This window comes from Meles meles, unplaced genomic scaffold, assembly GCF_922984935.1.
Source record: "Meles meles unplaced genomic scaffold, mMelMel3.1 paternal haplotype, whole genome shotgun sequence".
NCBI lineage: Eukaryota > Metazoa > Chordata > Mammalia > Carnivora > Mustelidae > Meles > Meles meles.
Window position 1 is genome coordinate 2,795,637 of NW_025721520.1, and position 14,364 is coordinate 2,810,000.

Here is a 14,364-nt window from a genome sequence, read left to right on the forward strand (position 1 = left end):
TCCAGCGTGAGCAACCATCTGACACATGCCCTGACTCAAGTGCTGGAGATCTGGAGTCAAACGCTGCACATTGGAAATGCCATGTTGTCGACACCGAACTGAACCAGCACTTGTGCGTTCAGAATTTCGTCCTCACCCTCCTGGCCTGCCAGTACTCCATATTGTTCATTCGGGAACCAGAAGGCCATCTTCTGCCTGCCCTCCAGAAAGAAGAAGGGCCCTAGGGGTCTGCCCAGAATTCCCACGTGAGGATCAACCTGCAGGAACCTCGATGGCTCCCCAATGTCCTAGGTCTCCCTGTGCACTAATGCTCTGTCTGACACAGCCTGAGCCCTGATGTCCCATCAGCCCCCCAGGTAGTGGATCCCATATCCAGCAGGTCCATCGTGCCAAGGCCAGAGATTGTCATCTCTATGCAACCTGGGTATTCAGGGGTCTGTGCCCAGACCATAGCTCAAATCCCGACAGATGGGGGAACCTCAAGCATCAAAAAGACCTCCTCCTTCCCCACGATGCTAAGTGCTTGCTGTTTGGACGGGGGTCTAACCCTCAGAGTAGGAGCTAGCTGCAAGTTCCATGAGGCCACGCCCACCCAGGAGCATTTGCCTGGCCACAGACAGGCATTGTGACTCCTGCCTGAGCACGCTTTCAAAACAGCCACTTCGCTACCTGGACCAGGAGCCCACATATCGGGCATGACATGCCCCGAGGCCCAAATCCTCACCCTCGGTCCAGTTTTCCAGGCGTCCTGTCCCAAAAGTCGACTCTGGAATCGCTGCTATGCCAGGACCCCTGAGACGGAAACCAGCACTCTTCCCTTTCCCCCAAAGATACCAAACCCTGGGGAGCCGGGCAGAATCCTCACAGGCAGAATCTTTCAAGGCCCCATGCGGCTACCACTCCATTCCGTGGCCAAACGAGACACACAACCCAGACAGAAAAGCCTGCACTCCCATCTCCTCGTCCAACTCCTTTCAGATCCTGCGGCAATGTCCTCACGGTCCACAGATCGGGGCTGCCAACACCTCGCCCCTAACCCTTTTCTGAGTTTGTGTTTACAGACTTTTGTCCTCAAAGCCCTGGCCGACAGGCCCTCCAGGATGAGGCCTCTGCAGCCACAGCTCAGGACTCTGCCTGCCCACCCGAATGAAACTCTGCCCATCAGAGTTGCACAAACCTTCCAGATTGGGAGACACCTGCAATGCCCCTGAGCCCACCTCAAATTCGTTGGCTGCCTTGGAGAAAAGGCACATTCGGACACATGCCAGACACCTACCTCCAGGCAGACACCCAGGTCAATGGCCCTGAATCAGAAGATGGAACCTGACATGCCCGTAGGACCTCAAGGAACCCTATCTTAGGTTTGCAGGCATCTGCCTCCAGAGGCAAACTCTGGAATACCTACATATGGACCAGCACTTGATCCCTGAGCAACAAAACAGAACATCTCCTGTCCCCAGAAGGCAAATTGGCCTTTGGGAGCTGCGTCCAACCTTCAGTTGTGGATATTCCTGCATGATACCTGAGCCCTCGGCAAATTCTAACTTCTCCCTGGACACAAGCCAGCATTGTGCCCCATCAGAATGAGGGTCCCCGTCACCACAGCCCCCTGGGCACTATTACCCAGAGTCACCATATGGGGGACCTGGTGACATCCAAATGGACTCCCTCTGTCCCGCAGAAGGAAAGCTTGCTGTTCGGAGCAGCTCACAAGCCCCAGTCTGGGAAAACCGCCTATGCCTCATAAGACCACCCCTCCATTCGTCGGCCATCATGGACACAAATTCCAGTGTGAGCGACCACCTGACACGTGCCCTGACTCAGTTGCTGGAGATCTCGAGTCAGATGCTGGACATTGGAAATTCCATGTGCTCAGCACTGAATGGATCCGGCACTTGTGAATTCAGAATTCCGTACTCACCCTCCTGGCCCCGCAAGCCCTCTGTATTGTTAATTCTGGAGCCAGAACGCAGTCTTCAGCCTGCACTCCAGAAAGAAGAAGGGCCCTTTGGGTCTTGCCACCCTCCTCCCCACCCTCCGTCCCCCCCTCCCCCCCCACCCTCCCCCCACTCCCTCCCTCCCCCTCCCTCGGCCTATTGGTGATCTCTCTCTCTCTCTCTCTGTCAAATCAATCAATCAATCAATCAATCAATCAAAGAATACAGATGAGTAAATTAGTCTGAGCCCCTCCCCCAGCTGGGGAAGGGGGCAAAGGTTGTGGAGGGTTAAGGGTTTCTTCTAGCCAAGTAGCTTAGTGTTTGCCTTTTATTATCAGGGGCCCTACTCCTTCTCCTTTCTCTCCCCCCTCTTCTGTCTTTAAAGATTTTTATTAAGTCATCTCTGCACCTTGGGGCGCCTGGGTGGCTCAGTGGGTTAAAGTTCTCTGCCTTTGGCCGAGGTCATGATCCCAGGGTCCTGGGATCGAGCCCTACATTGGGCTCTCCGTTCCGCGGGGGGCCTGCTTCCTCCTCTCTCTCTGCGTGTCTCTCTGCCTACTTCTGACCCCTGTCTGCCAAATAAATCAATACAATCTTTAGATGGGGGGGGGGGGAGAAAAAAAAAAAAAAAAGAAAGGAATCTCTGCACCCAGTGCGGGGCTCGAACTCACAACCCCGAGATCAAGCGTCGTGTGTTCTACCGACCGAGCCAGCCAGGTGCCCCTATCTCTATGGGTTCTTATTTCCAAAGAAGAGTTAATACAGGTGCAGCAAGTGGAGTTAAGGATCATAGACTCTGCCTCATTCATCTAGCAATCCGGCAGTTAAGAAGAGGCACTTCTATGCAAAACCCAAAGGAAAACACTGGTTACTGGTTGAAACAAGGGCTCAACCCAGTATCTAAGTCTGGAGTGCTGCCAGTGAGGTCTTGTAAGGCCCTATTTGATATTTTTTATTTGAGCCAGAGGCTTCCATGGAGGTGAAACAAGAACTTTGTTGTTTAACCCCTAGACTGTCCCTGATCCCCTTCCCCCAGGGGACTTAGAAACAAGTCCCGGAAACCAGCTCCGGGTGTGGAGGCCAAGAAAAACAAGACCGTACCCACCTCGAGCCTAGCCCTGTCAGAAGTACAGCCATCTTGGCAAAGCAAAAGCTGGCACCTTGCGCTGTAAGAGTGGGTGAGCATAAGAATGGCCATCCTGAAGGCCGGGAAGCCATTTTCCTGAGCATCGCTAACAGGCCCTACTGCGTACGTGACTCGAGATAAGAGGAACTAGCTCCAACCTGAAAAAGCAACTTACTCCTCTACCACCGGGGCGCTTAGGCGGTGGCGGTGGCGCCACCGGGACCAGATGTTCATAAAAAACAAAGAGTTAACTTGCAGAGATCACAGCAATCCTGCAAGACAGGAGTCTCCCTCGGTTCACAAATGTCCTAGTGATTGACAACAAAGAAGTCATCTTCTCCATAGCCCAATTTCCAGAGATGAATAGCTCAGTTCCTTGAAGCCTAAGGTCGCCCTCCCCACCATAAAACTGAAGGAGGCCGAGGGGGAGGGAAATGTCACTCAAGTTAAGTTTCTTCTAGACCTAAATCTCCCTTAACCACCAGGGTGACACGCCGGGGTGGCAAAAAGTGAAACTGTCAAAGTGGGGCGCAAGATAGGTCTGTAGCTATGAAAAAGTGCCTTGAAAATGCTCGATAAACCCATGGCTTTGAGTGCTCGGGGTCCTTGTTGAAACCCGCCGCGCTGGGCAGATTCTTGGACCCCAGCTAGCTGGAAATAAACCACGCTGTGGGACTTGCATTATCGAGTGTTCTCTGTCTCATGGAGGGGTGGTCGACTCCGTACCCTAACAGTCTCTAGATGTCAGGCTTGAAGCATCCTTGGGCAGAGTGGGAGTGGGCAGGGACAATCTGACGGGCTGTTCTGGGGTGTAGGTCCAATGTCTCATTTCGAGTGGCCCATGGAGCCGCCGGCACAAACACTGTCTATGGATGATGAGCTAGTGTGGCCAGTTCCCTCAAAGTTTCTTTCACGTGGTCGAGCTTCTTTGCCAGGCTTTGGGTGGGGGGGGGGGGATACGGTTTTAGTTCTTAATGGTTTTAAGATAGGAGAATGGGAGAATGTTGGAAACCGTCGTTCACAGAGTCATAGTCCTAGAGAATCAAGAAAACCAGAAGGATTCAGGATCCCGTCCAGTTTTAGAGGCAGAGAACAAAGGCCCAAAGGTCATTCTTCAGAACCAGCAACTATCACCCCCAAAAGTGTGTTATTGAAATAGAATCTTTCTCTCTAATGTCACCTTTATTGCCATCCAAGATAGCCAAAGGAAGATGAATTTGTTTGTGAAACAATTCCAGTTTTCCCACAGTTGTTCTAATCATCTACATAAGCGAAGCAAGAAGAGCAAGCGATCGTATATGGGATCTTTCTTTCTTATCTGCTTGGATGGAGCTTTTCATAAGGAATTTTAGATTGAACTCTTTTCTTTTTAAAAGATTTCATTTTGGGGCGCCTGGGTGGCTCCGTGGATGAAGCCGCTGCCTTCGGCTCAGGTCATGATCTCGGGGTCCTGGGATCGAGCCCCGCATCGGGCTCTCTGCTCTGCAGGGAGACTGCTTCCTCCTCTCACTCTGCCTGCCTCTCTGCCTACTTGTGATCTCTCTCTCTGTCAAATAAATAAAATAAAATCTTTAAAAAAAAAAAAGATTTTCTTTTATTTATTTGACCGGGGGGGGGGGGGGGCACAAGCGGAAGGAGAGGGAGAGGGAAAAGCAGACTCCCCCGAAGGCAGATGCTTAACGACTGAGCCACCCAGGCTCCCCTAGATCGAACCTTTAAGTGCCTTTTTAAAATCCAGGAGCCAAGCCAAATATTTCCCATCAGATTCACCTGCAAGACCTGTACATTTGGGTGAATTCCTCTCTTCCTGAGGCCCTCCAAATTTCCTTCATGAAGTTCCGGGATCCGCCAGGAGGTGGCATTCTTTATTCAACTGTTAAGGCCGAGGGGCCCTCGGTAAGCAAGGTGACCAGGCCAACCAACATTTCCAAGGGGCTTTATTGGATCCATCAAGTCAATCAGACCTTTTTAAGCAGTCTCATCATATCCGAGTCTACGCATGTGTCTCTGAAAGATGATATTCCAGGGGCAGCTGGCTGGCAGAGTCAGTAGAGAGCATGACTCTTGATCTCAGGGTTGTCAGTTCAAGCCCCACATTGGGTGTAGAGATTACTGAAAACATAAAATCTGTTGGGCGCCTGGGTGGCTCCGTGGGTTACGCCTCTGCCTTCCACTCAGGTCATGATCCCAGGGTCCTAGGATGGAGCCCTGCGTTGGGCTCTCTGCTCAGCAGAGAGCCTGCTTCCCCTTCCTCTCCCTCTTCCTCTTTCCCCCCCCTCCCTCCCCCCCCACCCCCCCCGCCCCCCCCTCCCCCCCATTCCCCCTCCCCCCCTCCCTCCCCCCCACCCCCCCTCCCCCCCTCCCCCCTCCGCCCCCCCCCCGATAAAAAACTAAAATCTGCAAAATGAAATGAAATAAAATGAAATGAAGTGAAATGAAATGAACTAAAATAAAATAAATTGGGTGCGGGGCGGAAAAAGGAAAAAAAGCTGATTATCTGTATTCTATGTGACATTGAAAGCTCCAAAACGACGTCTCTTTAAAATAAAACCAACAGGGGCGCCTGGGTGGCTCAGCGGGTTAAGCCTCTGCCTTCAGCTCAGGTCATGATCTCAGGGTCCTGGGATCGAGCCCCTGCATGGGGCTCTCTGCTCAGCAGGGAGCCTACTTCCTCCTGTCTCTGTACCTGCCTCTCTGCCTACTTGTGATCTCTCTCTCTCTCTGTCAAATAACTACATAAAATCTTTAAAATAGAATAAAAAAACCAACAACCTTGAATTGGCTTTAAAGCCAAAGAAGTCGCACCTGGGTCCACTAAAAAAGTCAGTCGATTGTTTTCCCCCTCTCAGGCTCCTGTGGGGAAGTCTGAAGTGGGCTGTTTAAGTCCAGGGGAGCCCTCGCGGGCCCCTCCCTGCTGACTTGGAAGGTGCTCCAATTTAGACCTCCTAAGGAGGTGGCCCAAGGGGCTTGGAGTGATTTTCGTGCCGAAACGGGGGTGGGGGTGGGGGTGGGGGTGGGGGTGGGGTGGGGTGTGTCTCACTGCGGAGGTGGAGGCGGGGCAAGGGAGCCTCGGGCAAGGCCCCCGGCAGAGGTCAAGTTTTTTTTGTTTTTTTTTTTTTAAGATTTTGTTTATTTATTGGACAGACAGAGATCACAAGTAGGCAGAGAGACAAGCAGAGAGAGAGGAGGAAGCAGGCTCCCCGCTGAGCAGAGAGCCCAATGTGGGGCTCAATCCCATGACCCTGGGATCATGACCTGAGCCAAAGGCAGAGGCTTTAACCCACTGAGCCACTCAGGTGCCCCGAGAGGTCAAGTTTTGAACTCATCTTTTTTTCTTTTCCGTTCTTTTCTTTTCCCGTTTGGCCTCTGCCTGCCTCGGCCTTCATCTCAGGGGGAGGGGGTAAGTCAGGTGTGCTCCATTTTCTTTCTTTCTTTTTTTTTTTTTTTTTTTTTAAAGATTTTATTTTATTTATCTGACAGAGAGAGAGATCACAAGTAGGCAGAGAGGCCGGCAGAGAGAGAGGAGGAAGCAGGCTCCCTGCGGAGCAGAGAGCCCGATGCGGGACTCGATCCCAGGACCCTGAGATCATGACCTGAGCCGAAGGCAGCGGCTTCATCCACGGAGCCATCCAGGCGCCCCAGGTGTGCTCCATTTGCGTCTGTCCTTCTCGCTCTGGGCCATCCACTGGGTCCCTTCCCTTGAGGCATCTTGACGATGGAGCGACACAAAAGTCTGAATGTAGGGAATGTCATCCCAGGTCATGTGACCTGAAACACCTTGATGCTCGTTCTTACCATGCCCGATTTTTCCAGGTGCCTCCTTTCAACTCAGTTATGAAGCAAGGAGTTCCTTTACAACTGGATGTTAGCAAGAGCGTCCAGAGGGAGAGAAAACATCTCAGATGGGAAACGCACAGGGACCCATGGATGCACACAAGATGCAAACAACTCGTAGCCTTTGTGTCAGTCTTCTTTGTGGAGAGGTCATGAAAGACCAGAGGCCCCAAATCTCCCCCTTGGCTGAAAACAAATCCAAGGGCCACATAGCATGACCACTTATGGGTCCCCTCCATCCGTTGTTTTCCTTTTCTAATCAGAACACGGCAGGTTTTGTGCAAAGATACCAACAGCCGCAGCAAGAAACAAACCAAATGAAGACCAGAGCATCTCCCTGAGCGTCGGTTCCTCCCCAGAAGCTGGGCCTTCACGGATGGAACTAAAACAGGCTTCCCAGTTTCTGACGACTTAGTCTCCTAGCAGCCTTCCTCGACTTGTGCACACAATTCAGACATGTCGAAAGAAGCCCCCTCGGGCCATCTGCGACTCATGGTATCCTGAAATGTCTTCCATGGAAGTAAGCAACTGCCAGTAGAGGCTCCCCATGTATTATCGTACACTGTACACGTGGCCTGCAAGCGTTTCTTCTGGGGGTGGGTGGTTGCTTTCCCAACATCGATTGCAGGTTTCTATAGGGTTTTGGTTTGTTTAGCCGGTTTGGTTTGGTTTTCCGCACGCACGTGTGCGTGCACATAGGCGTATGTGTGTTTTCCATCCAGAGTTCCAAGTCATCGTGAGGAAGGACCCTACAGAAAGTGACGGAGTTTATTTTCCATTTTTAGCATATGCAAGGCTCTAGGACTCTAGTCTTATGGGAACCAGGGAGGTTTTCTTTCTTTTTCTTTTTTTTTTTTTTTTTTTTTCCCCCGTCCTTATGTTTGGAAGGCTCCTTTGGAGGGATTCATCGATGGGTTGGAAAAAAACCTCTCCTGTAGGTTTTATGTCTATGTAATCTCTCCACACAACATAGGGCTCCCATCCCGAGTCACACTCACAATCCCGAGTCCCACGCTCCACCGGTGGAGGATGGAGCCAGGCACCCCTTTGATCAAATTTCTTTCTTTCTTTTTCTTTTTCTTTTTCTTTTCTTCTTCTTCTTCTTCTTTTTTTTTTTTTTTAATGAGGTAGATATGCAATGTGTGCTCAGGACAGAAAGAGAGCCCACATGCTGAAGTTTGGCAGAGTCCTTTGGGACCCGGGTAAGTGTGAAAGCCCAGGAGCAGGGCCCACACAGGTTAAAACGTGACAATGTCCTTGATCCAGATCCACTTAACAGATGATGCATTGAAAGCGCACTTCTGAGACGCCTGGGTGGCTCAGCCGGTTAAGTGGTTAAGTGGCTGTCTTCCGCTCAGGTCCTGATCTCAGGGTCCTGGGATCGAGCCCCGCATCGGGCTCCCTGCTTGGCGGGAGGCCTGCTTCTCCCTTGTCCGTTCCCCCTGCTTGTGTTCCCTCTCTCGCTGTCTCTCTGTCAAATAGATAGTCTTAAAATGAATGAATGAAGGAATGAATGAATGATGGGGTGCCCCGGTGGTGGCTCAATCGGTTGAGGTTGAGCGTGTCTGCCTTGGGGCTCAGGTCATGATCCTGGAGTCCTGGGAATGAGTCTTGTATCGGGTTCCCTGCTCAGCTTAGAGCCCGCTTCTCCCTCTGCCCTTCACTCCGCTCATGGGCTCACGCTCGCTCGCGCGCTCTCTCTGTCTCTCTCATCAGTCAATAAAATCTTAAAAAAATAATCAACTGCACGAACGAAGGAATGAACCAAGAAAACAAACACACACAAGACATGGCATCAAAGGGAAGTGCTTGCTTTGGGCGGGCGGGCGGGCGTGGGGGGATGGGGAGTGGCGGTGGCGGGGTGGGGTGGGGTGGGGTGGGGTGGGGTGGGGCGGGGCGGGGCGGGGCGGGGCGGGGCGGGGCGGGGCAGGGCGGTGTCCAAGCGGCGGAAATTTCTCTAACCTGCAACACAGTCTTTATCAGTGCTGCTTTCAGTCCTTCCCCCAGATTCCATTTTCCACAAGCGACGGTCCCACCCAAGTGGGCTTCTTTCATGGTAAGACCCGTGTCCTCCCCTATGTCCTGCAGAGAGCGATGAGCCATGAGAAGCCAAAGTTGGGCGGATCCATATGAATCTAGGAAGTAAGCATCCTTCCTGAGACCATTAGCTGAAGTCCTGCTTCCTCTTTAGGACGCAATGTCTTAAAAAAGCAGGTATAGTCATTGGCTCGGGAAAAGGAGGAGGCCTAAGGACCACCCTAAAGAACAGAGTAGGGGGAGAAACAGAAGTGAAAAGATAGAAGAACTGGGGCACCTGGGTGGCTCCGTAGGTTAAAGCCTCTGCCTTTGGCTCGGTTTATGGTCCCGGGGTCCTGGGCTCGAGACGCCGGATTGGGCTCTCTGCTCGATGGGGAGCCTGCTTCTCCCTCTCTCTCTGCCTGCCTCTCTGCCTACTTGTGATCTCTGTCTGTCACATCAATAAATAAAATCTTGAAGAAGAAGAAGACGAAGGAGAAGGGGAAGGAGAAGAAGAAGGGGGGGGGGCTGATTTCACCATCCCCAGCCTTTGAAATGATCTGGTATCCCCTCCTAAGAGAGAACCCATTCTCCGCCGAATGTTTCCTACTTCTTTTCACTAAGTATTGCCACCCAACAAGCACATTCCTATGCCACCAAACCGTCTCCGCAAACATAATTTGTAGTATCGGTGTTCTATTCTGCCATGTGAGTCTAGCATCCTGTGTTTAACTACTGTGACATTGTTCCACATTCAGGTGGATTCCAACTCTTGTTTGGGTGTGTGTGTGTGTGTGTGTGTGTGTGTGTGTGTGTGTGTGTGAGGGGAGGGTTCTGGGGGTGTGTCCATCTGCATTCAGTAGGTGTAGGGGAGGAAGAATGTTCCCTCTACTCCCCTTCTGAGTTGTTGACTGAGACACCGGTCAGAAAGAGACAGATCCCAGGGAGAGAAACAGTCGATTGACACGTGCAGCGCCCACCAGGCAGAATACACCCACACCAGAAGTCTCACAGAACGGCGGCGGCTCGGAATTCCCATGTCGAGGGCATGTCCTCCACAAAGAAAGATCCGGTTGTGGAGAAATGACAGGAGAGAGGAAAGCAGTTTTGGGCTTCTGAGCTCAGCCCACCACGGGAAGGCCAAGAGATGGAAGGGAACGGGCAGAGGAAGGTTTTCTGGGCACGTTCCTCTGATGCCGTCTGCAGACTGATGAGAATGTCTTCTTTTCCTCCTGCTCCATGGAGGGAAGGTGCCATTCCTAGGCGAGTTTTATCTCCCCCTTTCAGGTCAGGAAGCAGAGGGAGAGGCAAAGAAGTGTCCTCCTCAGGGCTATTGCCTTCTCTCTCTCTCTCTCTCTCTCTCTCTCTCTCTCTCTCTCTTTCTTTCTTTATTCCTATCTCTCTCAAGGTTCTGTGTATGTATTTGACAGAGAGAAACAGAGCGAGGGAGGGAAACAAGCAGGGGCTGGGGGAGTGGGAGAGGGAGAAGCAGGTTTCCCACTGAGCAGGGAGCCAGATGCGATGGGAGCGGGTGTGTGTGTGTGTGTGTGTGTGTGTGTGTGTGTGCGCGCGCGCGCGCGCGTGCGCTACGCGCCTGAGATGGTGACCTGAGCCTATGGCAGACCCTTAACGCCTGAGCCACCCAGCTTACTGGGTGAAGAACAGCTTACTGTTTCTTAAGCGCTTCACATTCCAAAGAACCCGTGTGCCAAAGCGGTACGGGAGCGGGGAGCGGGGAGCGGGGGAGCGGGGAGCGGGGAGCGGGGAGCGGGGGGGGGGGGGAGCGGGGGGGGGAGCGGGGGGGCAGCGGGGGGGGGAGGGGGGCGCCGGCACACAGGAAACCCGTTCTCTCCCTAGGCTACAAAAAGCTCAGTGGCCCCTGGCTGGTTCTCCATAGAGCGCGCTGACTCTTAGATCTGAGTCCTGAGTTGGAGCCCCACCCTGGTTGTAGGGTACACAAGAAAAACAACGACAGAAATAACAATGAAGAGCTCGATAAAGTCCGGCGCGCGTGGCCTCTGCCGCTCTTCCTACTTGGGCTCTCTATCTCGCTGTCAAATGCAGAAGCAAGAATCTTTAAAATGAAAGAAAGAAAGATGGAAAGGAAGGAAAGGAAGGAAGGAAGGAAGGAAGGAAGGAAGGAAGGAAGGAAGGGGAAGGGGAAAGGGAAGGAAGGGGAAGGGGAAAGGGAAGGAAGGGGAAGGGGAAAGGGAAGGAAGGGGAAGGGGAAAGGGAAGGAAGGGGAAGGGGAAAGGGAAGGAAGGGGAAGGGGAAAGGGAAGGAAGGGGAAGGGGAAAGGGAAGGAAGGGGAAGGGGGAGGGGGAAGGGGAAAGGGAAGGGGAAAGGGGAAAGGGAAGGGGGAAAGGGAAAGGGAAGGGGGAAAGGGAAGGGGGAAAGGGAAAGGGGAAGGGGAAGGGGAAGGGAAGGGAGAAAGAAAAAAAAAAATTACTTTCTACGGTGACAGAAGGACGGAGGTAGCCTCCTACCCAACCCCATAGCCTGCCTCCTTTCCAGCCAAATGACCAGCACCTGGGAATGGCTTTGAACCATTCTCCATGACTTGGGCTCGCCTGGTGGAAAAAGCGGGGTGCTGTTCATCTCACTTCTGGGCCAGCGTAAGAGGATGGAGTGAGGGTAGCTCTCGGTGGGGAAGGGGGCGCCACGAGACCCAAGGCGCAGGACCACCAGAGCATGATGAGATCGTTCTGGCCTTAAGGGGTGCAGGATAGCCTGTGAATCCTTTTCCAGGGAAGAAAGAGGCCACGCGAGACAGTGCAAAACACCTTTCCACAGTGTCTGCTGATGATGCTAGGACTTCTGTCCTCAGAGATGGTACCTGTTTAGTACCACTTCAAGTTTTAAGAGAAGGGGTCGGGCGGGAGACTCGGTGGCCCACGAACATCCTGTCGTCGTTCCACTCATCTTCCTAAGCTCATCGTGGAGAACGATGACGCCGTCCAAAGGAGCAGCGCGCCGATCCATGGAAACACCTGGGTGAGCCCCAAAAACGTGACGCTAAGAAAAAGGAACCCGAGAGCCACGGGTGACCTAATGAATGCCTTGGGATTCCAGGGGTAGGTAGGAAGGAGGCAGCCGTCATACCCCAATCCTAGGCAGGACGGAGGGGGGGATCGGAGGCTGTAGGGGGAGACCGGTGAAGAGAGTCAGGGTGAGGGGAGGGGGAGGCGCGGGTGGGAAGCGGGCAGGGGGTGGTAGGGGTGTTTCTTTTCGAAGGGATGGAAACGTTCTGGAAACGGTGGCGAGGGTTGCGCATCTTTGGGAGTCCCCTAAGGAATAAAAGGCTACCGAACCGCGTCCCTTGAAGAGTATGTGAATTATGGAGTGCGAATTTTATCTCCACTTTGAAAACGGGAGGGCAAAGGGTAGGTAGACGAGGGAGGGAGGGAGGGAGGGAGGGAGGTGACCGGGGCGGGTGGTTGGTGAACAGGGCGGCGGGTGGGTCTGCCTATCTCCCTCTCTCCCTTCCCGTCCCTTCTTCCCCCTTCAGTTCCTTCGTCCGTCCGTCCCTCCCTCCCTAGCCATCCGTGCGTGCCCGCGTGTGCGCGTCCATGCCCATTCCTCCACTCTGTGGGTCCGCGCACACATTCAAAACCGGTGGTGGGGGGGGAGGGGCAGGGAGTGGATGTGTAGGATACTGGGCATGCGTAGTATTCTGAGAGCTTCTGTGCGTTACCCCCACTCATCACCTCTGAGAGTGGACAGAGTCTGTGGGCGGCCACCCCCCCGCCCGGGTCCTGGGTCCGGCAGAGACTCCAAGCCAACGCAGGCCAGGCGGGGGGGGGGGTGGGGGGTGGGGGGTGGGGGGTGGGGGGTGGGGGGTGGGGGGTGGAAAAGCGTTCAGCAGGTGTAAGGGGAAGGTCCCATGATGGGTCGTTGGGGTGGGGGGAGCAAGAGAGGAGGTGGCCAGAAGAGGGGTGTCCTAGGTCATTTCAGAGAAAGGGAAAGTGGATAGCCGTCCCAGGGTCGATCGAACTTTCTGGAGAACAGCGGCGCCTGTGTCCGTTTTGACAGTGGTCTCCCCAGGTCCACCTTAAAGGTTCAGGTCTGTGGAAGTGACGGTGCAGAAGGCGCTTCGAGAAGAACACCGGTTCCCATGTCTCCAACGATCCGTCCACATCATGGCACTAGGGGCGCCTGGGTGGCTCCGTGAGTGAAAGCCTCTGCTTTCGGCTCAGGGTATGATCCCAGGGTCCTGGGTTCGAGCCCAGCATCGGGCTCTCTGCTCGGAGGAGGAGCCCCCTCCTCTCTCTCTGCCTACTTGTGATCTCCGTCTGTCCAATCGATCCATAAAATCTTCCAAAAAAAATCACGTCACTACAACTGTTCCTAGGTCCGTCCGGGGTGCGTCCGTGGCTCAGTCGGTTGGGCGGCCGGCCGCCTTCGGCCCGGGTCACGATCCCACGGTCCTGGGATGGAACCCCACATCGGGCTCCCTCCTCGGTGGAAAGCCTGCCTCTCCCTTTCCCGCTGCCTGCAGCGGCCTTGCCCGCATGCGCACTCCCTCGCTCTTCCGCTTCCCCCCCACCCCCCCGCACCCCCGCTCGCGCACGCGCGCGCGCGCTCGCCCTCCCTCCCTCCCTCCCTCCCTCCCTCCCTCCCTCTCCTCCCCGCCCTGTCCAATGAATCAAATCTTCACCAGCACCAGCACCAGCACCAGCACCAGCACCAGCACCAGCACCAGCACCAGCACCACCACCACCAAAACCCAACTCTGCCAAGTTCCGCCCACCTCTGGACTGGCACTCCCTCGCTCTTCCGCTTCCCCCCCCACCCCCCGCACCCCCGCTCGCGCACGCGCGCTCTCTCTCTCTCTCTCCCTCCCTCCCTCCCTCCCTCCCTCTCCTCCCCCTGTCCAATGAATCAAATCTTCACCAGCACCAGCACCAGCACCAGCACCAGCACCAGCACCAGCACCAGCACCAGCACCAGCACCAGTACCACCACCACCAAAACCCAACTCTGCCAAGTTCCGCCCACCTCTGGACTGCCTCCCGAGGCCCAAGCCCAAGCCCGAGCCCAAGGTCTTGCCACACCCCGCCTCCCCGCCTCCGGGCCTTTCTCAGGTTCCTTCCCGGACACGGGACACGCTCCGCGCGCGTGCGCGCGCCCCACGCGGGCCCCCTCACCCCACCCCGCCCCGTCACTCACCTCCGTGTGCTCCGAATTCCCTCCATCCATGGCTGGACCATCTGGTCGACCTGCTATGGGCACTAGAAAGGAGACCACCAAGCGGGCGGGCGGCGCCCCAAAAGCGGCACCGGCAGCAGCACTGCGGTGAATCCGAGTCTGGGTTGTGGCTCGCCGGGCGGCTGAGGCCGAGTGCCTGCCTTCCCGACTCCCAGGCCTCACTCATCCCTTCCGCCCGGGTCAGTAGCCCTTCCAGACCGCGAGCGCGCCTTTAGCCGAAGGGGGGGGGGGGGGCGCTCTGTG